Source organism: Pogoniulus pusillus, chromosome 15 (genome assembly GCF_015220805.1).
Source record: "Pogoniulus pusillus isolate bPogPus1 chromosome 15, bPogPus1.pri, whole genome shotgun sequence".
NCBI classification, from domain to species: Eukaryota; Metazoa; Chordata; class Aves; order Piciformes; family Lybiidae; genus Pogoniulus; species Pogoniulus pusillus.
In genome coordinates, this window is record NC_087278.1 from 10,040,664 (window position 1) to 10,064,274 (window position 23,611).

Sequence of the window (23,611 nt, forward strand, 5' to 3'; positions counted from 1 at the left end):
CTGCTCCTGCCCCTGCCTCCCGGCGCTCCCCTCCCCACTCCAGCTCCAGCGGGGCAGCGTTTCCCCTGCCTCTGCTCACCGACGTGCGAGCCCGGGCCACGAGGTCAGAATTTCCCCAGGGGCTCTGCCCTGCACAGCTCCTTGCCTTGGACTATGCGAACTGACTTACGAGGTGTGCGGGAAGGGCCTGCAGCTGTCTGCCTTCCTCCAGCAGCTCATGGGCCAAACTTCTGTAAGGGCAGTTCTTTTATGCTTCAACTGAGAGTGTATGTACAGGGGAGGATGTAGGGGAAGAAAGAGAAACAGCAGGGCAAAACAAGACAGTAGGAGGGATGATAAGCAGCCATAAGCAAGATGTTTACATTTGCTGATTTTCCAAGGTGTGAGATCCCACAGGAAAGGCTACGATCAGGCAGGGGACTGCACGACGGGGAAGGAGCTCTGCTGACCACCATGTAGGCATGGACTGCACGATCTTGCTGAACCTGGCCCTAAGTCCATAGCATGACTGTTGCAGGGTTGCTTGAGGCCCTTGGGAGCACACAGTGGAGGAGACAGATGTACGATGCAGCACCCACTGCTAGTGTCAAGGGCTGAGGCTGTCCTCAGAGTCTTACATTCAGCCATGTGAGCCTTCAAATGCTAATCTTTCCCCATCTTTTCACTATACAAACATGATCTTCCAAGGGTGTATTGCCCTTTCTGAGATGCAGTGTGTTCCTATGGGAAGCATCTAAATGCAGAGGAGATTTTGCTGTCTCCTGGAAGGAGGAAGACACTGTGAGCTGAGCAGCAGCAAAATCCTAGACTAGGACTTCTATCAGTAGAGACCAAAACACTGCTACCAGGAGATCTGGTGTATCCATCAGACAATTATTTGCCTGTTTCCTGATGTGGCTGGGGTTTCCTCCTTGCCCTTTGCTTAATTTTTTCTCTAAGTAACGAAGCAATTCACTGTCAGTGCATATTTTAAACACTGACTCTCTTGGTTCCTGTCTTATACCCAGCACACACTTCCCAAAAGTTTCCTGTGGGCCTCAACTACAGCAGCTTAAACATTTTCCATCATACGTGAATGAGCTCTGTGCTGCCATGGGGTCTTGGGTCCCTGACTTGCCCGGGCAGTTGGGGTGGTATCCTGTACCCAGCTCCTGCCTGGGACCTGCTGCAGGCATTGCGGCCAGTCTCGCCCTCTCATTGCTTCTGCTTGCTCACACTGAGTTTGTCTCATACATTTGAGTTTGAAAGCTCTTGGGGAGAAAGCAGCAGGAGCTGATCTTGTCTTGAGAACCAGTCTGTGCTCCTGGAAAAGACAACTGTGGTTTGGTGTGCAACAATAAAGGGGGAAATGCCTATCCTCACTAGGTATCTTCACAAGGCTATCTTCAGTCTTTTCCAGAGACAAGAAGCAAGGTTGTCCCCAATGACACCTGCTATGCTTGGGAAGCTACCACAGAGAATTATGAGTTTTCCCCTAGGCAGTGTTTTTCAGGTCTGGTGGCAGGCCTGGGTACACAGACCCTGTAGGGATTGTAGTTGGAGCTACTCTTTCTCCACTTCCACATAAAACACTGTTGCCCTGCTTCCTGGGCAGTCCTTGGATGCGAAGCCAACCTTCATGGCATGCAGATGTAACTACTCATCTATGCTTGGATGTCTGGGTGCCTGCTAAATACCTTGGGGAAGAGAAGTGTGGCACTGGAGACTGAATCATAATGTGCCTCCCCTGATGCTGTGGGTTAAAGTGCCTTTGATTGACCGTTCTCCAGAAATTAACAGACAAAAGATTAGAGAGCAGCAGTGTGAAAGGTTTCCTGCCCGTGCTGGGTGTGAAATATTGGCATCAAGCTAGCAGCTGTCTTTGCAGCACATCTTTGCCTCGTTGGGATTGCCTGTTTTAGAGACAGAAGGGCTGCCCCAAGCCTTGGGTTTCATTCTTCTCTTGCTGGGAAGCAGTGAAAGGAGGAGGGGTACCAGTGTCAGAGTGGCTGGCACTCCTCTGTGGGACAGCTCAGTGCCAAAAGGTGATGTCATTGCCATCAGGATGAAGCAGAGAGTTGGCAGGGAGCAGAGCAGAGGCCTCTTCCTTCCCAGCTGTTGTGTGCCTCTGGGTTTGAGCACCAGTTTAGCTGAGAGCTAGCAGGCAAAAAGATGTGCTGGTGGCCAAGCAGGGCTCTCTTCTAACTGCAAATTTGCTTTGCAAATGGAATGGATGCTCTGGACAAATTGCAGCTCACACTCCCTTTCACTTGCCTCCATTTCTTCCTCCTGTAGTGGTGAGGGTAGCATTCATTTCAGGGCACACCAATCCAGATCAGATTCTTCTCCATCCTCAGGCATTTACAACCAGAGTCACTTCCAGGGAGCCATAATCTAGAGTTTCAGTTTTAAAGGAGACTTTATAGTGATCTGAAAAGACCTTGCACTCCTGTATGCTGATGCAGTACCAAAAAGGCATCATTCTTTTTATATCCGCCCCCCCCCCCCCCCCCCCTGCTAATTAGAAGACTAATTCTAGCAATTAGTCTTGTCCACTGTGGAAAATTAATAGAAAACTAGTAAAAATGTGATAGCATGAAAATGAAAGCAAGCCTGGGGAAAGGTAATTGTTTGTAACTGAGAGGTTTTGTTAACTCCTGTGCCTAATTAACACGCTACAAAGGGGAGCCTTTGTTGAGAATTCCACACCCTGCTTTCTCAATTACTGTACAAGAGATATCATAACAAAAAGAGCTTGGAGACACAGGGTATGTCCCTTAGCAAAGCCAAACCTGATTTAGCATTCATTAAATAAATAAATAAATAAATAACCCCAAACAACCTCAAACATACACATACCTTCTTTTCCTGCTTATTGTTTTGTTGTCTTTTTTTCCCTCTGCCTAATGAAAAGCTCTTTCTCATGGATCCCTGGTAGGAACAAACCTCTTAAATTATGATCCTTCGTTGTTGATGTGCTTTTAGCCTACAGGAGAAAGGAGCTGGGAGGATTATTTTCAGGGTTGTGATGGCTGTTAGAAGAAACTTTGCAGGAAAGCTGAATCATCGTGTGAGCATCTTGTTTTCATCTTCTTGTGTTCTGCCATCCCACATCTAAGAGGCGGCTTATGAAAATTCCAAAGGCGTTTTTATACGTGTGCGTTCCTCTGGAGAGGCAAAAAATTATAGGCCTCTCTGCTGCCTTGCAATTAGCCTCCAACTTACATACAGGTGTGTGTTTCGAGTTTGCTGCTAGATGCAGCCTTAATCAGGGCAATGGTAGAGCAGCAAGAGGTTTAAGGATGTGTTTAATGCATGTATAAACAGAAAAACGCAAGGAGGGAATGGACAGGATTTACTGTGGGCTGAGTGCCTTGACCCAGTAGGTAGGAGAGAGCAGAGCTACCTTAGAATCATACAATCATAGAATCAACCAGGTTGGAAGAGACCTCCAAGATCAGCCAGTCCAACCTAGCACCCAGCCTTATCCAGTCAACTAGACCATGGCATCAGTTGCCTCATCCAGCCTTCTCTTGAACACCTCTGGGGATGGTGACTCCACCACTTCCCTGGGCAGTCCATTCCAATGCCAATCTCTCTCTGGGAAGAACTTCCTCCTAACATCCAGGCTAGACCTCCCCCGTCACAACTTGAGACTGTGTCCCCTTGTTCAGTTGCTGGTTGCCTGGGAGAAGAGACCAACCCCCACCTGGCTACAATGTCCCTTCAGGAAGTTGTAGACAGCAATGAGATCCCCCCTGAGCCTCCTTCTCCAGGCTAAACAACCCCAGCTCCTTCAGCCTCTCCTCACAGGGCTGTGTTCCAGGCCCCTCACCAGCTTCATTGTGCTTCTCTGGACATGTTCCAGCACCTCAACATCTCTCTTGAGTTGAGTGGCCCAGACTTGACACAATACTCAAGGTGTGGCCTGACCAGTGCTGAGTACAGGGGAAGAATAACCTCCCTCATCCTACTGGCCACACTGTTCCTGATACAGGTCAGGATGCCATTGGCTCTCCTGGCCACCTGGGCACACTGCTGTCTCATCTTCAGCTACTATCTACCAGTAGCCCTGGGTCCCTTTCTGCCTGGCTGCTCTCCAGCCACTCTGTCCCCAGCCTGTAGTGCAGCTTGGGGTTGTTGTGGCCAAAGTGCAGAACTCTGCACTTGGCCTTGTTAAATCTCATCCCACCTTCTTATTTCATGCTTTAGATTTCTATCACACTTGGGTCTGTAACTCAAAGTCCAAATACTGCCTTCCACAAAAAAACCCCTTTTTTCCCCCCCCTCTCTTCTCTCTGATCCAGTGCAGAAGGTAGCAGTGCCTGCAGTACCAAGCATAATACAAGCTGCTGCCTCTTGATAGCTGAGAAATACTGCCCTGCAGTTGGGCAGCTCAGAAGCCTGCTGCTCCTCACTCAGGTATTGATTTTTGACAGGAATTGTGTGCTACCTAAACACACAGGATGCCCAGTGAGTTGCTTTCTTTGTTCCAGATAAATCCCAGGAAATGATGCTCACTCTGATAAATGGGAAAGAAAGCAGCTGTGTTAAATGGAGCTCATCTGCACCTCCTCTAAAAGGTGGTTTCCTGCAGTGATGGTACCTCCTGTATCTCTGTTGGTATTTTCTCACATCCTACAGAGCTAACACCTCAGTAAGTCACAGATTATTTTCTGCCTTTCTGTGCCAGCACTGTCAGTTCAGTTTTCTGGTCCATCCACCTGACCCAAAGACGGGCTGAGAATAAGGGCAATGCATGGATCTTCTCTGTGCCCAGCTTCCTGCACTGGCCCATATGTTTCCCAAGGCAGAGCGGCAAAGCTGTACAGAACAGTCCACACTGACAGTGGGAAGCCGGAGGAGCTGAGAGAATTGAGGAGGCTCTCAAGGGAGCAGGAAAAAGCCTGAAATGTGGGAGGGAATCTTGGCAGAAATGAAAGGGGGGTTGTTAAGCAAAGCATGCATTGGCTCCAGAGGCACAGAGCTTGCAATATGTTACGCTGAGAATCTGTGGGTGTGTTTATAAGACCTGCCACTGACTTGCAGGCACAAAGGATGTAGCCTACTCTTATCATAAAAATGTGGGCTTTGGTCTTGCAGAAGAGGGAAAAAACTGAACACTTGAGTGACTTTACATTGAGTCTTCTTTCTGATTGTAGCCCAGCAGAATGGTCCCAAAGTTTGGGTTTGACTGGGCTGTCTTTGGTTTCTGGTAGACAAAAGTGGGGTTTTAATTGTGGCAGGCTATAAATGAGTAAGTTCCCTTGCAGTTCCCACAACAAAGCTACAATGAGAATCTGGATGACTTTCTACATCGCTGGAAAAATCCCTTTTCCTAGCATCTCTTGGGCATACTAGGCTATTTCAAACTTGTTTCACTTTGTCCTCAGCCAGCTCCTTGGAATGAGAACCACAGGGCCACTTCATTTGAACAAATATTTGGCCTTGATTGCTATTGCAGGCTGAGCCCAAGAACAAACAGCAAACATAAGGTAAGCAGAGAGGCACCCTTGGCAGAGCAAAAGCTCACACACAGGAAAAGCACCAAGCTGAAAGCAGGGGTGCTCTCATTTATTTATTTATTTGCTCATTTATTTTGCAGGTAGTTGGGGAAAAGGGGATCCTGAATTCCTACTGGGACAGGAAAATGGAAGGGAACATCCAGTTAGATGCCTTTTGTTAGAGGTCCATTAAAGGTAACTGATGCTGAAAAGCAATTAAAACCTTTATGTGTTCTCTTACGTAGTCATTAGTGAAACTTAGTCCTGTTTTCCAAACAGCTCAGCCACCCTAGTACTGAATTCTTCTTTCTTTGAAAAACCTATGGAAGGGAAGGAGAAGCAAAAGTGGTGTAATGCTCTTCATGACCCTGCCTTATCAGGATGAATTAAACAATGTTAAGATGGATTTGCCAATCTCTTTAAAGTATTTTTCCTTTATCAATATCTGACTCAAGCCTGGCAAACATGTTTGCTACATGAGTGTCACAAGCATGACAGGTGCAGGGTGACAGAGGGGCTGCAGGGGGTTATTTTTCTCCTTTCAGCTTATCCTCTGTAGAGTAAGCAGGATGCCCCCAAGCCCTCCTACACTCAGGAATCTGAAGCATTTCTTACCCCCTCTGAGACAATAAGAATAAAAAAGAGGTATCTGGGATGTTAAGAAATGATCTTTAGCAATTGTTGAACCAGGGAGCTGTGAGGCCAGGACAGAGAAGCCTGAAATTACTTGCTGAATTATCACTGAAGCTGGAACAGCTTGTGTGAAAATGTTTGAGGGGTTGCAGCCAAGTGCTGCTTTCGTTATTTAAGGCAGGTAAGAGGATGTGTTCTGCTGGCATTTTGGACAAGTCTGGGTAGGTCCAAGGCAGAAAACTGAGATTCCACATCTTGGTTTTGAGGCATAGATACTTTTGCTGGATGGCTTGTTTTCCTTTGGGCCCTTTTGTATAATGGTGATGGAAGTCAGCTTTCTCTGAGTTTGAAGATGAATAGAAAATAGTGAGCAGCAGAAGAACAGGGCTATAAGAAGCAAGGTTAGAAAGGAGATACACTGAATTAAAACAATAGCTGTTGCTTAGCATTGTGCTTGCATTTAGATGCTAGAGACAATTATGTTAGAATTCTTTGGAGGTAAAGAGCTCTGGGGCAGTAGTTTTAGTATGTCAGATCAGGAATGTGGTGTCTCTAACCATGCATAATGGAATTTTGGTCTCATCTCAAGGTTTGGAGGAACTCACAAGCGCCAGGATGAGATTTCCTCTACCTAAGGCCTGTTTTCATTCAGTGTGTTCCTGAGGATGTTTCCATGATTTCAGTCAGCAAATAGCTTTTTGATAACCTGCTTCCCCAGTATAGGTCCTTCTACAAGATGGTGTCACTCCCATTTTATTGAAAGAAGCAACTCTGGCACAAGATAAATGTACTTTCTGTGCTGTATATCCAATAGACAGAGATTTATGACTCCAAATAGTATCCTAAAGGAGCAGAGCTGCTGTACGCAAATGCTTTGTTTTCCAGCTCCAGATCTTGTTATTAATGTAACAAGCTCCTCTTTTACTAAAGCTGAAGCAAGAACCACAATGAGGAGGCAGGAGTTCAGCAGGTTGTTCAAATAGGACTGTGTGGGTGTCAGGTTGGGGAGAGGTGAAAGCAGAATAACTGTTTTAAATGCCAGAGTATGCCAGGTACAGCTCCTCCCATCCTCCCTATCTTGGGGTGCAGGTATAGTTCAGTCTTAAATTTTCTCCATCAGGAAAGTTAATTTGAAAGACTCCTGTCACAGTACCTCGGTTTAATCTCTTCAGTTGTGCTGATGCATCTCTCTGTGGGCCTATAAACTAGATCACTGAACTGATCTTTTTTCTTAACCTTCTTTTTTAACTCTACTTCAGTGATCCAGTTTACAATATGGCCTTTGAAACACCTGCATCAGTGCCACCAGAACAATGGCAGGCTACAACTCCAGCACTAGGTTTGAATGGCTAGTGGGAGAAAAAAGATGTTTAGCCTGGAGAAGAGGCTCAGGGGGGACCTGACTGCTGTCTACAACTACCTGAAGGGAGGCTGTAGCCAGGTGGGGGTTGGTCTCTTCTCCCAGGCAACCAGCAACAGAACAAGGGGACACAGTCTCAAGTTGTGCCGGGGGAGGTTTAGGCTGCATGTTAGGAGGAAGTTCTTCCCAGAGAGAGATTGGCATTGGAATGGGCTGCCCAGGGAAGTGGTGGAGTCACCATCCCCAGAGATGTTCAAGAGAAGACTGGATGAGGCAATTGATGCCACGGTCTAGTTGACTGGACAGGGCTGGGTGCTAGGTTGGACTGGATGATCTTGGAGGTCTCTTCCAACCTGGCTGATTCTGTGATGAAAAGGGCATGATGGAATTACACCCTGGGATATGAAAATGGACAGTTAAGCTGCACATTTTCCACAGCCATGCTGGAAGTTAGGTAGCATCAGACTGTAAGAAAAGGGCTATTCTGCTTCTAACATCTGCTAGTGACATCTTCTGAGACAGGTTCCTGGGCCATGTGGTCCAGTGCAGCTCTTTCATGCCAGCTGCTCCTGGTAGAATTGGATGAACAGAAATAGAACTTGGGCTCAAATGGTTAGTCACTAAATTGTAAGCTCTAACCCCTCAGTGGAAACATTGCTTTCACTCCTTCCACATCTTACACTCACAGCTTTCCACCTTCTGCACTCAACATTTAGACTTGGCAGTTGTTACAGGAGGAGAATGAAAGAATTGGTGTAAGGGAGAAGGAAGCTATGTGCTAATAGATGGTGCCTAAATTGCAGACAAAATTTCAAGCTGTTTAGAGGACATAGGCGTGACATCCACAGACATGTGGCTTTCTTCTACAGACCCACCTCTCAAGAGCCATTTCCTTTTGTTACAGTACATGAAAACCCTTCAGGTTCTCATCTGCATTTATAGCTGCTGGTTTGTATGGGTGTACATTTTAAAGTTGCTGATTTTTTGTGAGAAATTCTAATTATGAATCTCACTAAAACTACTGATGTTTCAGGCTTCTGCAAAAGCAGAGCTCAGGCTTCTTAGCAATACCAGATTGTGACACTCTCCAGATCTGTACATGTGCGGTTTCTGTCTAAAGCCACTGTGGTTAGCATTTAGCAACGTGACTTCTCTGATGAAGTAAACACCTTTTCTCTGATGAAGTAAACACCTTTTCTTTCTATCACTCTTATTGTTTCACTCTCCTAAGTGAGATTTCTTTGTGCCTCACAAAGGCTTGGAAATTATTCACCCAAATGAATTCAGCCAATTTACCTGTTTCTCAGATATAGATATCAAATGTCCATGCATTTATGGTTGATCACAGGAGCGCAGACTTCTCCCAGGGATTGCTGTTTGCCAACAAACCTAAGCCCAATTGTCTTGAATTAGACCAGTGTAGGGGTAATTATTAATTTACTCCTACCAAGCTGGTAAATCTGTCTGCTGTTGAGATGCTATTTTCCAGAAATCAATGACCATTATGGGTTTGTTCTTCCAAAGGATGCTGGCTTGCAGACACTGATGGAAAATGTGAGTGAAGGATCCAAATAAACATCCTGTTACTTCATAGAAAGTACAGGTATATAAAATTAGTGATAACTGTTACCGTCGAACTTGTTTCTCTGTGAGGTGTGTCTTCTTTCCTGGGGTAACTTCCTGCCTCCAGATCAACACAAAAACCTGTTACACTTATTTTCAAAGTAACTGAGTAATGGAAAAAAAAAAAAGATATTTCAAATCTGACTTGGCTCACCTACTGCACATCTACAAATGTGACCATGTGGAAAATACAGAGTGGGATGCACTTTCTGGCAAAGGAAAGGACGGTATAAACCTGCAGTAGTCTTTGTTCTGAACTCAGTTTTGATACTTTACTGCTGAAATCAAGGAAGTTTTGCTATTGTTTAAACAGGAGTAGGACCAAGTTCTCAGATTAAAAATAAAAAGCAAACAAACACCACCCCCCCCCCAAAAAAAAAAACCCAAACAAACAGCAAACAAATCTCAAAACCCCCACCTCCCCAAAAAAAAACCAACCAGCAAACACACCCCAACACCCCCACCCCAAAAAAATTCAAACCTTAAGAAGACAGTCCTGCCTGACTGCACACTAAAATTTTATCATCAGAAAGAGCAGAGTACATATGAAAGTATGAGAGTCAGAAATGAATAAACAAATTTAAAATGCCCAGTATCATGCACTCTTCAAAAATGCCTTTGTGGCAGCCTTTTCATCTTTTATTTTCCACATTACTACTGCTGTCAGTTAATTCTGCCTTTTTTATTTGCTTTCCCAGCTAAAGTCTGCTATTTTTCTCCTTTAAAAGTTGTATTTAGACTTGATACTGACTGCTTCCTTTCTCAGCCACTTGGCTGAAGAGGCAGTGGCTCCTTTCTTAAAGAGCTTTTGATACATGTAGTTAGTTACCTCCATTTTTCTCTCTCTGCTTAATTTTCATGGGAGAATTTGAAAGACTGTTGTCCAACTAGTACATATTCTTTCCACACGTTGGTTACATTTTTTTGGTGGATCGAAATGAGTCACTGGATACTGCAGATCATTACACCATCTAAGGTATCTGGTTATCTAGGTGTCTCCGGCTGTCACAATTCCAGCTTCCTTTCATTTTCTGCCTCGATGCACGGGTGAAGATCTATCCTGTATGTTCTCTTCTCACTGCCAAATTGAGTTCTCATTTCTGTTACGCACCTTTATTTACATTTCTCATCTCTGCCCTTAACAATGACACCTCTGTATCCCTGACTCAGCTGTACAAACCTTTCAGTGGTTTCTCCCCACTGCCTTTTGTGTCTTGAGATAACAGCTTTGTTTCTAAACTGCCACAGCGAATCTTTCTGAACCTGGAGCCTTTGGTTTGGACAAGAGATACTTACTTAAGACACTTCTCTGCTAACATCTCTTTATTCAAGTCTCTTTCCCTTCATTTACCTCTTCCACTCACAAGCCTGTTGTCACCTCTGAAGTCTACATTGCGTTTTTACTAGCACCTACATATATGCAAATCTGCCTTTCTTGCAGAAAGTAGGAAGCCCTAAAGGGAGTGATCCTTTTATTTCTGGCAGGTTATAAGAGATGCAATAAAGCTTATCTGCATAGTTGGAAATGACGTACATATAAATGGATTTTTATACATATATATATAAATACACACACTTATATATGCTGTGCTTTTTTCAGAACGACTTTTGTCTTGCATCTTGGCTGCTCCTTCCTCCTCTTCTTCGTCCTGGGCTTCAGCCTTGGAGAGTGTTGTAGTGATGCGAAGGGGCAGAATTGCTGCACTTGTTTTTTCACACCTCTACTGCTTTGGCACGCCTTTTGAAATCCACTTCGAGCCGACTTTTTAACCTGTGCACTGGCCGTGCAAGCACCTCGGCGGCAACAGGGGCTGCTTACGACGATGCTTTTGCTTGTCTCCGTTCTGAAAGGAGATTGGGACTTGTGTGTTCCTATCGCGATCATTCTGGACTATAGGAAAACAGGGTTGGGTGGGGAATTCTTCACAGAATGGGGATTCTCCCCCCGAATTTCCGAGCACTTCTGTCGTGGCCTCAGGAGGACGGAGGCACAACCCACTCTCCTGCTACCGGAGGCTGACCCCGAGTTCCTTTCTCCCAGCCTTGGGGCGCGCAGAGGACGGCAAAGCCGAGGCGCTTCGGAGTGCCAGGCAGACCCCGCGGGCGGCAGCACTCAACGCGGGGCGACGATGCCCGCCTAGCGCGGAGCATTGTGGGGCTGTCCTGGCACGGCCCGGCGCGGGGCGTTGTGGGAGCGGCTTGGTGGGGCTCGACCGGGCAAGGTCGGAGGGGCTCGGCGTGGCCCCGTCGCCAGCTGGGAGAAGCCGCGGCGCGCCCCTGGCCCGTCCCGAGCCCCTCAGCGACCACGGCTGCCAGCCCGCGCCGCAGCGCGCATCACCCGAGCGGCCGAGGGACGGGGCGGGACGGCGGCGGGGCGGGGCCTCGTGCGCGCCCGGGCGTGGCTAACGGCAGCGGCGCGAGGCACCGCCCCTTCCCTCGGCGGCTCGGCTCCGCCCTGCGGCCGGCTCCTATTGGCGGAGCTGATCGTCGCAATCAGAGCTCCGCGTCTGGATTGGCTGCCGGAGTCGCGGGGCCGTGCCGGCGGCGCTGCTCGGCCGCGGCGGCTCCTCCCAGCCGGGCGTCTCGCAGTGCCGGTGAGCGGGAGGTGGTTGCGGTGCCTGCGGGAGGAGCCGGCAGCGTGCGGACGCCACTCTCTCGCCGCGAGGAGCGCAGCCGCCACCGCGGCGTTTTCCTCCTTCCGCCGTAGCCGGGCCCAGGTGAAACTGGTCGGATGGGGCAGTGGGTGCGGGTGGTCCCGGTTTGTCCTTTCTGTCGCCGCGGTTCCCCTCTGACGGGTTTTGTGCCTCTTTGTCCCGTTGGACAAGAGGGTGCCGCTCTCCTGCCGCTCTCCGCGTTCTCCGCGGAGCCAGGCGGCGGGCAGCCCGGCTGGGCGCCGATCTACCCTTCCTGGCTTGCCTCCCACCCCTCCTCCCCTCCGCTTTCTTCTTCGGGGGCGTGTGCGCCGCACGGTTGCATTATGCCCAGGGAGTTGCCTCTCCCTTCCCTCCACGCCCTACTAACTGGCCTTCTCGGAGGTGGAGTGGTGTTATTCGCGCTCTTTTTCACCGGACGGCCCTGGCTGCCCTGCCTCCAGTGCAGCTCCCTCCTTGCCCCCCTCGCGTTTGAGTGTCCGGCCTTTGGAAGTAACGGATAGGGGAAAATAGGACCGTTTGGCAGCTGTCAGGGCTGTAGCCTGAGTCAGAGGCTGACAATCCTCCTGCAGACATTGCAATGGGCTTGGCTTCCGCCCTCAGATCTCGACTTCCTCGTTCGGTTTTTGTCTGTACAGTAAAGCCAGGAGAGAGGGAGGAGGGAGTGACAGGGCAAGATGAAGCTTGCAGTTAAATCTCTTTGAGATAGTTTGTGCTTTCAGGCATCTTCTCCAACCGAGTAAGAAAAGTTCTGCTTTTAGTGTAACGTTACCAGCCTGTCTCCAGTAGATGCTAAAGGTACTAAGTTTCATAGCCCCCCCGAGCATGGTGTGTACCCAGTGGGTTTAATAAGAATTGCTCTTAATTTGCCTAAACACACGGTGAGATGAGTTTTAAAGCAATCACATGATCTGAAAATAAATGAGAATTTTTCAGAAGTAGACTGCATTGGTCAGAAAGCTCTTAATGCAGTGGGTGTTAAAGTGTCCCCCCCCCTCCTTTTCCTTTTTGTTTGCTGTGTATGTTGAAACACTGTTTCTGTTCTTTGTCTTCTTCCATGGGTGTTTCTTCTGTATCCTATGTCGTGATGTCCTGAGCAAACTAAGCACCTAAGCTTTATCCAAGTGAGCAGGTCTGTCTTAAACAGGGTAGTCTCTCAAGCGATGCGTAAGAAGTTTGTGCTTCACAGTTGGAGAGATATTGTAGTAGATGGACTTTGGCCTGCAAAACGGTTTCTGTGCTTCTGCCTTGCTCTATAAAGACATGTAGGTTAATTTGTTTGGAGGCTGTTGAACCATGGCTGGGAGGACTGAATTACACATCCTTAATTCTCGAATACATCTGTATGGCTAGGCATGGTAAAGTTTGAACTCTGATGTAACAACTCTCTAATCAGTTCCTGCCTATGTAAAGATGCTTTTGAAATTAGTCACTAGGTAACAGTGTGGCTAAGTTCATTTGTCCATGGCATTCCAGTAAAAACAGCAAATCATGGTGCAGATAGGTATTGACACACAGATGAACTGTCTGCCACTGTACTTTAAATGAGATAAGCAAATATTTTTGTTAACTAGAAAGTTGTAATGAGGGGGAAGCAACTGATAAATGTAAGTATAGTTGCCTTTAGCACAAAAGAGTTTGAAGTTGTTAATCAGAAGTACCAAACTGTATGAACATCAGATTGTGCTGCTAATCTGACATTGCAAAAATAACTAGAATGAAATCATGCAACAGTTCCGTGAAGCTCAGGTGGAACTGTTTAAATTGATGTATTTTTCTCCTTCATAGATTTATTTGGTGCACTTATTCATAGTGCATGCACTGTCTTTCTGGAGGTGGACAGGCAATTTTTTTGCTAATTAAAGCAGCTGCAGAACTGCCAGCAGTGGATAGAAACGAGGGTCTGAACTTCTCAGATGTAATGACCTGGAAGCTCAAAGTGAGTTAGACTAGCACCAAGTTGGAATGCTTGACTTGTATAGTCAAGATCTGATTTTGGAAGTTCTATGGAGGAGAGACTTTGACCTCAAAGTTTGCGCTGCTGGGTAGTGTATGGTTGTTTATACAGAAACAGGAAGACTAAATAGTCAGATTATGTTTGTCCCAGAAGAATGGATGTAGGAAATGAATGCCTTTTATTTGACTGACTTTGTTTCCATAGATTTATATCACTTATGAATTGATGTGACTGATATGGTGAGATTAAAAGTGGTCTCACTGGAGATAAAGGAGCCCATCTAGTTAATACAAAGTCTACTGGAAAGGGAAGTCAGAGTTAAGGTTGTCTTATCCACCACCCATTTGTACTACATCTGCTTTCTTGTGTGGTAACTTCAGGTTATTGGGTAATGTGCTGAAGCTAGCTGATGACTAAAGTACATTTTGGAAGCTCAGAGTCAGTGTGCATATCTACTAAAAGGTGTCCAAAACTTTGATCTTGACTGTATAATTTAATACCTTATTATTCATTTGATTTGATAATGCATTCTGTGCCCTCTAACATCCACTTTTATTCTTTGATTTCTCATATAAATATGTTATTAGTCTGTTGCTTTAGTTTGTAATAGAGGCACAGCTGTTTGTATGTTAAGTAGAGAAACTGTGTGCCTGACATTAAGTCTTCTGTGGGTTGGAATAGAGCTGTAATAGCATAGGATTGCCTACAGCAGCATTGTTTTTGCTGGCACTTGCTGCAACTTAGTGGTGGCTTGGTGACCTTGTACCTTGAGTTTCCTTTCAGTTTAAGCATGCCATGATTCTAATTGAGTTTCCTGCTGTAGAAAGAAATGGAAAATAGCAATGTGATTTAAATAGAGTATGATGAGACAAAAACACAAATGCAACTTCTGCCCTGGAAGCTAATGCAAATGGGTGTTGTCCAACGAAATGAAATGCACCAGTTTACAAGTTCATCTTAATTACGGTTTATCCGCTTAATTTTTTTCCTTTAGCAGCTGTGAGAACTTGTTCTGAGTGCTTGAGGTAGTAATCTCAACACCCATTCATCTTGCAATCCTAGGCTACTGTAGCGTCTTAACACCTTCTCGCCTCTTTCCAATGTAGTCCTGTCGGGTGTAATGGACTAGTCCTGTTTCCAGTTAGTAGCCCTTTGTCTTATTTCTTTTCAGTGCAGTGTGTTGCCTTTCAGAGCATTCTAAAAAGTCTAAAGATGCAGTAGTGTCTACAGTGTTCCAGTGATGGAACTGTGATTGATTTCATTGTACAATACTTCTAAAGCTAGTGCTGCTAAGTCCTGTCCTTTTTAAACAGCAAAGCAGAAACTGTAAAATTGATCTAGCATACTATTGTGAATTATTTCTTATAGAAGCATTACAAATATATTGCTGTTGGATGCAGAGAGGTATAATGCAATATAACTCTGTGGACTGTAGTTTGACTCCTTGACCTCTTTTTGAAATGTATGCCTTTAGAGTTTTGTACATAGGGTTTGGATTCTGTTTGCCTTCATGACTAGAAATTTAAATTTCTCCTAATGCATGTATGCTGATTCTGCTGAGAGTGGTAAATAAACCACATGGATGAGTGAGTTCAGTAGACTCAAGCTAATGATTAATATATGTTGAGGGAAACTTAACTTGGAAATCTGTATCACAAAGTCTCCTTAGCAGATGAATACTTCTATTCATCAAGAACTACCATTTTAATGAGCCTCAGCAGGAAATCCATTGTGATATATGCCTCAACACAGAACCGAAGTTCAAATTTGAATGCAGGCAAAGAAGGCATTAAGACTTGTAAGAAAAAGAGGTTTAGAGAAGTTTTACAGCTCAACTTTGACATCCCTGTGCAGTCAGAATTGAATTTTTTCCTGTTGGCAGCTTCCTGTTTAAAATTTAAGTATTGAAGCATAGTTTTGTAAGTTTACTTCCTTTTTTATTGCTTGTAGTGGTGAGAGTACATTCGTCTCTATTTTAAGATTAGGACTGTACCAGTTCATATAAATTTAGGCTCTTTTAATAAACCTTGAAGGTGCAGTATATTTGACATTGCTTAAAGCTGGTTGTGATCAACACTCAGTACACCTAGTTTTACTGCTACACTTAAAACTGATTTAAGTGTCCAAGGAGAAAAAAAGAGGAAACCTACAGCAAAATTTCAGTTGGTGCTGTCGTCTTCTACAAATGTGACTGACTAAAAGCAACTGTCATAGCAGTCTGTAGGTAGATTTTAAGTCACTAAGCTCATTTTGTCAGGGATTCTTACACTGTAGATCTATTTGCCATTTAGTACATGAAATTCCAGTGTTGCTGTGATCACAATCCATAAATCAATTATTTTGAAATGTGGGTACAAATTAATTTTCATCAATAGACTATGAATTTAAGAAGAAGGAACAATGTCTTAGGGCCTGTGCATATTTTAACAAATATAAGATGCTTAAATGTAAGAACTTGGCAACAAGTGCCAAATGTAAATCTGAAATCAAACCAATGATCTGGATGAGAAAGTTCCTAACTTAGCTCTTGGAACTGGTTGATTGATGAGGTAAATTTACTCTTGACAGGTATTTTAATGGAGTTGAAGAAAAATGCTCTCTGGCTTCTGTTTTGGCCATGTCATTTGTAGTTTAAAATGTATAGGAAGGTATTGACATTTTTCTTTGGTCTTTTTGGTTTTTTTTCAGTTGGCTGAAGGTAGGTAGTTGTGTGTTTCCAAACTAGTGGAAAAGATCAGAAGAGGTGAATTTGAGATGAAGATACCCAGAAACAAGCAAATTAATTTGTGGTTACAAGTAGCTGGCAATTTTAAGTTACTTTTTGCTCGTAAATGAGCTAGAGTAGTTAAAGATATATTTTTCATAGCAGAATAGCACTTCATAGATTTGTTCTTCATAAATGTTGTTCAGGTGTCTTTGTTTCTGCTGTTCAGAGATAAAGCTCTGAACATGAAGTAAGATGTATTCAGAATTTACAGAAATGTTTAAATGAAAGGATATGGGAGTGTGGATACAGGTATACAGTAGACTATTGACAGTAATGGAGTAATTGGATACTTGAAAGTTGTGTTTCAAATGGACATGTCTACAGACTGACAAAGGGAATTTTCACTCTTAGAGGATCATAAAAACAAAATAAGATTTCTCCACAAGCACAATACCTATTTAAACTGCAGCTTGAGATTTGTAACTTAAACTAGTTCACATAGCTTTTATCACCCGGGTTATACTGCTGCATGAATGTTTATAGCAGATACTAAAATCTTTGACCTTTCATTACACAGTAAATTATTCTGAATTGTTTTAATGGCCCTCCCCAAGTCAAAGTTTTGTGTAGATGACTTGAGCTTACAATTTGATGCAGTGTATGATGGGAAACGTACAATGAGAGTGAAATATGGTAGGGAAGAGATATTTGTAATTTTTTCTTTTAAAAAGAGATTTATTAGACAAACTGATTAACTTAAGAAGATTACCTAATGCTGTTTTTATAGCACTGATATATGCATGTGCAAAGTCAGTTTATCCTCTTCTCAACACAGTAAGAGTTAGTATTTGTACATTACAGGTTTTTTTCCTAATGGTCAGAGCTATATAGATAGATTTTTATTTCTTTAGAGCTGTAAAAGAGTGTCAGTGTTGGATGATGTTCTTCAGGGGTTGCTGTGGACACCAGTGCTGCTTAACTTCTTTGCTGATGACATGGACTGCAGTTAGGAGGAAAGGCTGAGCGTTAGGGTTGTTTAGCTTGGAGAAGAGAATACTCTATGAAGACTTTATAGCAGCCTTCCAGTACTTAAAGGGAGGGACATTTTACAAGGGACAGGACAAGGGGTAATAACTTTAAACTGAAAGGACATAGATACAGATTAGATATGAGGGAAACCTTCTTCACTGAAGGAGTGGTGAGGCACTGGAACAGGTTGCCCAGGGAGATTGCAGATGCCTCCTACCTGGAAGTGTTCAAGGTCAGGCTGCACTGGGCCTTGAGCAGCCTATCTAGTGGAAGTTGTCCCTGCCCATGGCAGGTATGTTGGAGCTAGATGATCTTTAATGTCCCTTCCAACTCAAACTATTCTGTGATTCTGAAAATTTGATGTAGATTTTACTGATGAATATTATCACACTGTGTTGGTATACCAAGTCTGTTAGGAAAAAGTACAGCTGCAGCATTGATTTATCTCTTGCTCATGCAGATAACAAGAAGAGTATCACCAAATCATAGGATCGTAGGGGTTTTAAGAGACTTTAAAGATAATCTATTTCCAACCCCCCCAACCATAGGCATGGACACCTTCCACTAGATCAGGGTGCTCAAAGCCTCATACAGCCTAACCTTGAATGCTTCCAGGTAGGAGGCATCCATAGTCTCTCCGGGCAACCTGTTCCAGCACAACAGCACTGTAATGTATGTGGTTATGGAGAATGTTGTTAACTCTGGTGGAAACATGAACCTGTTGGTTTTTATCCTATTATGCTAGTGTGCAAAATTTTGTGGGAAACTTCCAAATTATATTTACCTAATCTTATTGGGACCGTGGAATGTCATATTTTCCCCAAAAGCTTTTTCCTGTAATGCTAGCATAGAGAAAAAAATTATATGCTGTATGGCCATGATTTTAACAGTTCAGACAGTTCCTACTTTAAGTGCCCTTGGTTTTACTTGTTTTAGGTTGAAAGATGTGTCCTTTGTTCTCCTTTAATACAAAAATCAGCTCTTCAGAAGGTCCAGACAGGAGGGCATGGTTGGGTAAATTCTAAAATAAGAGATGTCTAACGCTGTTCCCTTCTGAAGATTGATATAGTTGACATTTAGGGAAGAAAGCACAAGTCAGGAAAGGAACAAGCTAACCAGAAGACAAACACAGGACTGAGGTGTACGAATCAGACAAGTGTTCCTTGCATGCTCTGCTGCACCAAGGGCTTTCTCCAGAAATTTTGATAATAATAACTAAAGCTATGTGAGGAGTCACAAAGCTGTGCAAGACCTTGAACTCAATAGGGAAGTGTCACATTTGGAATGTTTCAGTGTTTTTCAGACCATTTTGAACTTGATGTTTATGCTCTGCAAGGCTGTTTTCAGCTTGACCTCTTTATAAATCCAGGAGCTTAAGGCTATGTAGCTTTACCTTTAGTGCAGGAGTTGCTGCTGTTCTCATGTCCAGAAAGTCATTCTCTTCCTGCCTTCCACCTCCAAGATCACCTTTGTAAACAGAAGTAGGTCAAACTTGGACCCTGTAAAGGTGGTAGACTTCTCTGTGCCAGGGTTTTGGCCTGCCATCTCTGTAGCTGCTCTTCCTGGTGGAAGAGAACTATCTGAAACAAGAATGAAAATAGGGGATACAGCAGGAGGCTGCTTGTACACAGTTTAGCACAGCAGGTTGAGCTATAAGTGTCTAGAGAAACTTGGTTCCCTGCTGCAATGGAAAATTAATTTTTTTAAGTGGTTTGCCAAATGTATTTGCACCGATTCTTGGTTCTTTCCAATATGAGCTGTAAGAAAATAAGTGTTGCTGATGCTGCAATTTCTCAGTTAACATAAGCAAGAATAATTGCTGCCATAAAATGACCTTCTTAGCCATGTACATGCTAAATATTTGTCTCTCAAAGAGCAAATCAGATCTGTATTTTTTTTTTCTCAGTATTTAGATGTACTTGTTTTATTCTTTATTCCCTCCCATGATGAAATGAAGCCTGGAGTTGACATAGGGAGTATTAATTGATATAGAACTGTGTACTGGAAGAGTTAACTTACACTTAGAGCGTTCTGAAGAATTCTTGACATGTCTTTTTAGTCTTAAATCAGAATATTAGGGAAGGGATAGAAAGTGACCCTGGGATAACAAGGACAGGCTGAAACTTTGCAAGCTCTTCCTTTCTCTTCTCCTCTCTCTCTCTCTCTCTCTCATGCAATGTCTCTAGGGAATTCTGCATGCCTGATCAGAACTTTTGCAGTCCATTATGCCTCCTGAAAACAAGTCTTACAGCAAAACAGCTTGAACAGCAGGGATGGGCTACAGTTTTCTGAACTACAGCTGTCTCCTTAAGTGGGATTACTTTGCTGAGTGGTCACAAAGAATGTGTTCTCCCCCTGGAATGTTTTCCTTGTGGGCACACTGTCTCTGGAAGAGGAATTCTCTCCTTTGCTGAGAAGGCATGTACTGTACCCGCACTAATGAGAAACAACAGTTGCAGAAAGTGTATTATGCGGGATTGTAAACTTTGAATATTTATTCAAAGTGAATGGGGTTGGGTGGCAGCCAGCCTAGCTTTGTCATGCTAAAGACTGGACTTGAAATCAACAGAAGGCTACCCTCCCCCTCCCTAAACCAGTGTTTGGTGTGTTTAAACAATGTGCACAGGCTTCATAGAACTGATTAACTTCATTGGTGCCATGTACATAGTAATGTCTTTGTGTCTCACTGAACTGAGGAGGTGCAATTAAAACAGGGGCAAGCATACTCTCCTTAACATTAACTTAAGGAAGCTATGAATTTGCTCGGAAGCTGCAGTAAATTTCTTTGCACCATGCAGTGTGGTGGCCCAAGATAATTTCTGTGGTTGTATAGTATGTGGTGAAGCCTATGCTATCCCATTTTCACTCTTTGGTACCCATAACTAACCTCTTCAGAGTAGCATTAATTTGTTACATTTACACATAGCTGCGCTCTGTTCTCCCAATCTTGCCGTTCATTTGAAACCAATGGAGAGAAAAGGTGGACTGCTAAGTGGCATGTAAGGACAGTGTCTTCTTTGTGCATGGCTCTGTGGTCTTTGCAGTTTGCCATGGAAAGCCCCAGCTTCACAGAGCAAGCCTCCTGTGTCAGCTGTTACAGTAGAATATGCAAGTGCTGCTTCACACATAGCAGAAAATGGTGCTTGACAATTGATGAAGAGAGCTGGACATGCAGAAACTAAGAAACACTCAATGTTTATTGTTCTGAGCGTGTATGCCACGTACCTTTAGGCCACCTGGAAGGAATAGAATTAGCTTTTTTTTTCTTCTGTCTTGCATATAGTCTGGTCAGTGGATTGCTTTTCTGTATCATTTATACATTAGATTTATCTTTCTTGATTCTTGGAGCCTTGTGAATTCAGAGAAGGTATTTCAGTGCTCTACCTTGAGTTAGCTTACAGTAATAAACACAGTAGCTGGCAAGTCTGGGCAGCCCTACAGTCAAACTGAATATGCAACAATAATTGCCAGCAATCTGCATTCCAGTTGTGAAATAAATCTTTCAACAATGTATTGTGTGCGTCAGACTGTGACTAGAGAGGAAAGCAGTGAACTACAGTAAGCCTAATAGCAACCATTATGAGTCTCAAATAAAGCTGAACTAGAAGAAAGGAGCCTGCATGGCAGCAGGGCATTCTGGACAAAAAGAGTAACTGTAGCTGAATGCCTCCAGCTCAGGGGGCTATCTATGAGGGAGTATTAATTACAAACTCGTGTACTTGCTCGATGTTGTATTCTGTGGTGGGATAACTGAAATTCATGATTCTTGAGTTCAGTCTGAAGCGTTTAGCACTGGAGTGTCACAATATACTGAACTTGAGAAACAAGCATGTATAACCAGACCATCAGTTTAGCTTCCTGCCAACTTTTCTCCTTCCTTTCCTCTCCCCCTCCCGCCTTGCAATTAGTTTCTTGCCCTTAGTGATTCAGACTTCAGTTTACATTTAAGTATTACTTAGATATTGGAGCAGTTTGTGCTAACAAACTGCAGTTCCCTTTCGCATAAGCATCCTGGCACATGAAGCTGTTAAGTGTCAGCCTACTATGTCCTAAGCAGATGAGATCTGAACAGTTTCTCAGGAAATACAAGGGAATTATAGGGAAGTGATTTTTGGTGGATTAGATTTTGTTTTTTAATGTTGTCAGATCGTGGTCACTTTAGGCATTCTGGCCACTGAAGTTTGCTTACTGCGCTTTCTAGCTGCTCTTAATGCAATTGTTTCTGTTGATTTGCTTAACTGTATTCAGCTGCCTGAGGAAAGTGAAATAGTTGAGTTTGCAAAATTTATGCAAGTATTAGCTGTTCAGATCATATGCCTAACAAGGTTTCCCATCATATGAATGTTACTGACCAAACTTAGTCCTAATCGTTAGCTTCTTCTCTGAGTCAGATAATGTAAAAAATGGTGTCTGTTAACAAATAATCAAATTTATTGTCCAAAGGCAATTTAGTTGTAGCTGAAATGAGACTGTAAATGACCACTTGTGCTGTGATTTTTCTAGTATAGGAGTCTTGCCTGCAGAAATGGTGTACATTCCTTCTGCTCTGTGAAAGGGCCTTTTGTGTTGTATGCCATTCACAACCTGCTGAAGGTAAGGCAGTTTGGAATATGCTGTGAGAATTGTGTTGCTGACATACTTTTGAAATGAGTAAAGTAAGGGAAAGTAACTTGCTTTAGTGTAAATGTGTTTGCTGTTTATTGTTGCACTGCTGGTTTAAAGGCCACTTGATAAGCCACGACAGGGAATCAGTTCATGTGCAATCCCTACGTTTTTCTAACAGTGCCTTATTGGTGGATATGGATCACGGAATAGAATCATGGAATACTTTGGATTGGGAGGGCCCTCTAAAGGTCATCTAGTCCAGTTACCCCTGCAGTAACTAGAGCCATCTTTAACTAGATCAGATTTCTCAGTGTCCCATTCAACCTGATCTTGAATGTTTCTCTGGGCAACGCACTGCTTCACTATCCTCGTTGTCAAAAAGCATATTCCTTTTATCTAGTCTAGATCCACCCTCTTATAGTTTAAAACCATTACCTCTTGTCACCAGAAGCCATGCTAATAAGACTGCACATCTTTGTTGTAGGCCACCATTTAAGTACTGAAAGGCCACAGTAAGGTCTCTCCCAAGCCTTCTCTTCTCCAGGGTGACCAATCCACACTCTCTCAACCTGTCCTCATAGCCAAGGTGTTCCAGCCCTCTGATCATTTTCATGGCCCTCCTCTGTACCTGCTCCAACAAGTCCATGTCTTTCTTGTGCTGAGGACTCCAGAGTTAGACACAGTACTCTGATGAAATCTCACCAAAGCAGAGCAGAGTAGACAGGGAGAATCACCTCCCTTGACTTGCAGGCCACACTTGTCTTGGTGCACCCAGGATACAGTTTGCATTCTGGGCTGCAAGCACACATTAGTGATTCACGTCCAGTTTGTCATTCACCAGTACTCTCAAGTTCTTCTCCATGGGGTTGTACTGAAATAGTGATCTGCATCAGCAAGTATACGGTGCATAGATCTGGCTGTTTTGTGTTCTCTCTTGCCCAGTGTTTCACAAACTTCTCATTCATTAAAATAGGGAAATGGTTTGTGTTAGATCTGTCTATCCAATTTAGTAATGCATATTTGATACTGACAAAGCTGAAGCTTAAAAAGAGTAGTGTGGGAATTCCTACTTTAGTGAAATTCAGGTAACTCAAATTACAAGTATTTTCTATGCCTAGCTAGTGCTCTAATATTTGTTAGTAGGTATGATTCTTTAACTCTTGACACTAATGCTTTTCTTAATATATTAATTGTCTTCCAACTCAACTGTTACCTTGGTAGATTAGCATGGCCCAAAAGAGTTTTGTGACTGCTGACAGAGTAAGTATTGGAGGAGGAGAATAATACAAACAGTTTTGGAAAATTAAACTGCAAACAGGTAATGTTCTATGCTTTTTCCAGTTGCAAAACACTGTAATTGAAAGGAAGAGAGCTCTTGTAGCAGAGGCAGCTTTTAGATGTTTCCAAGCCAGACAAGGTGTTTCCAGGTTTCTGGGAAGCACTTGTGCTAAGCAGGGAGAGGAGTGTGTGTGAAGTGTCTGGTAATTCAAGCCTTAAGGCTATGAAATAGTAGGAGGCTAAGACAAACTTCTGTCCCTAGGATTGTATTGGAATGAGGGTTTT

At 43.8% G+C, this 23,611-nt stretch overlaps 1 protein-coding gene across 1 annotated transcript in view; it reads left to right on the plus strand.

Annotated features, from left to right (window-relative positions):
* Positions 1-11,671: 11,671 nt before the first annotated feature.
* Positions 11,672-23,611, plus strand: part of MYH9 (myosin heavy chain 9) — a 71,230-nt gene continuing 59,290 nt past the window's right edge. Inside the window, exon 1 of the mRNA XM_064155344.1 lies at positions 11,672-11,816. The gene's annotated coding sequence lies outside the window, so the exon portion shown is untranslated. The remainder of the gene's footprint in view (positions 11,817-23,611) is intronic.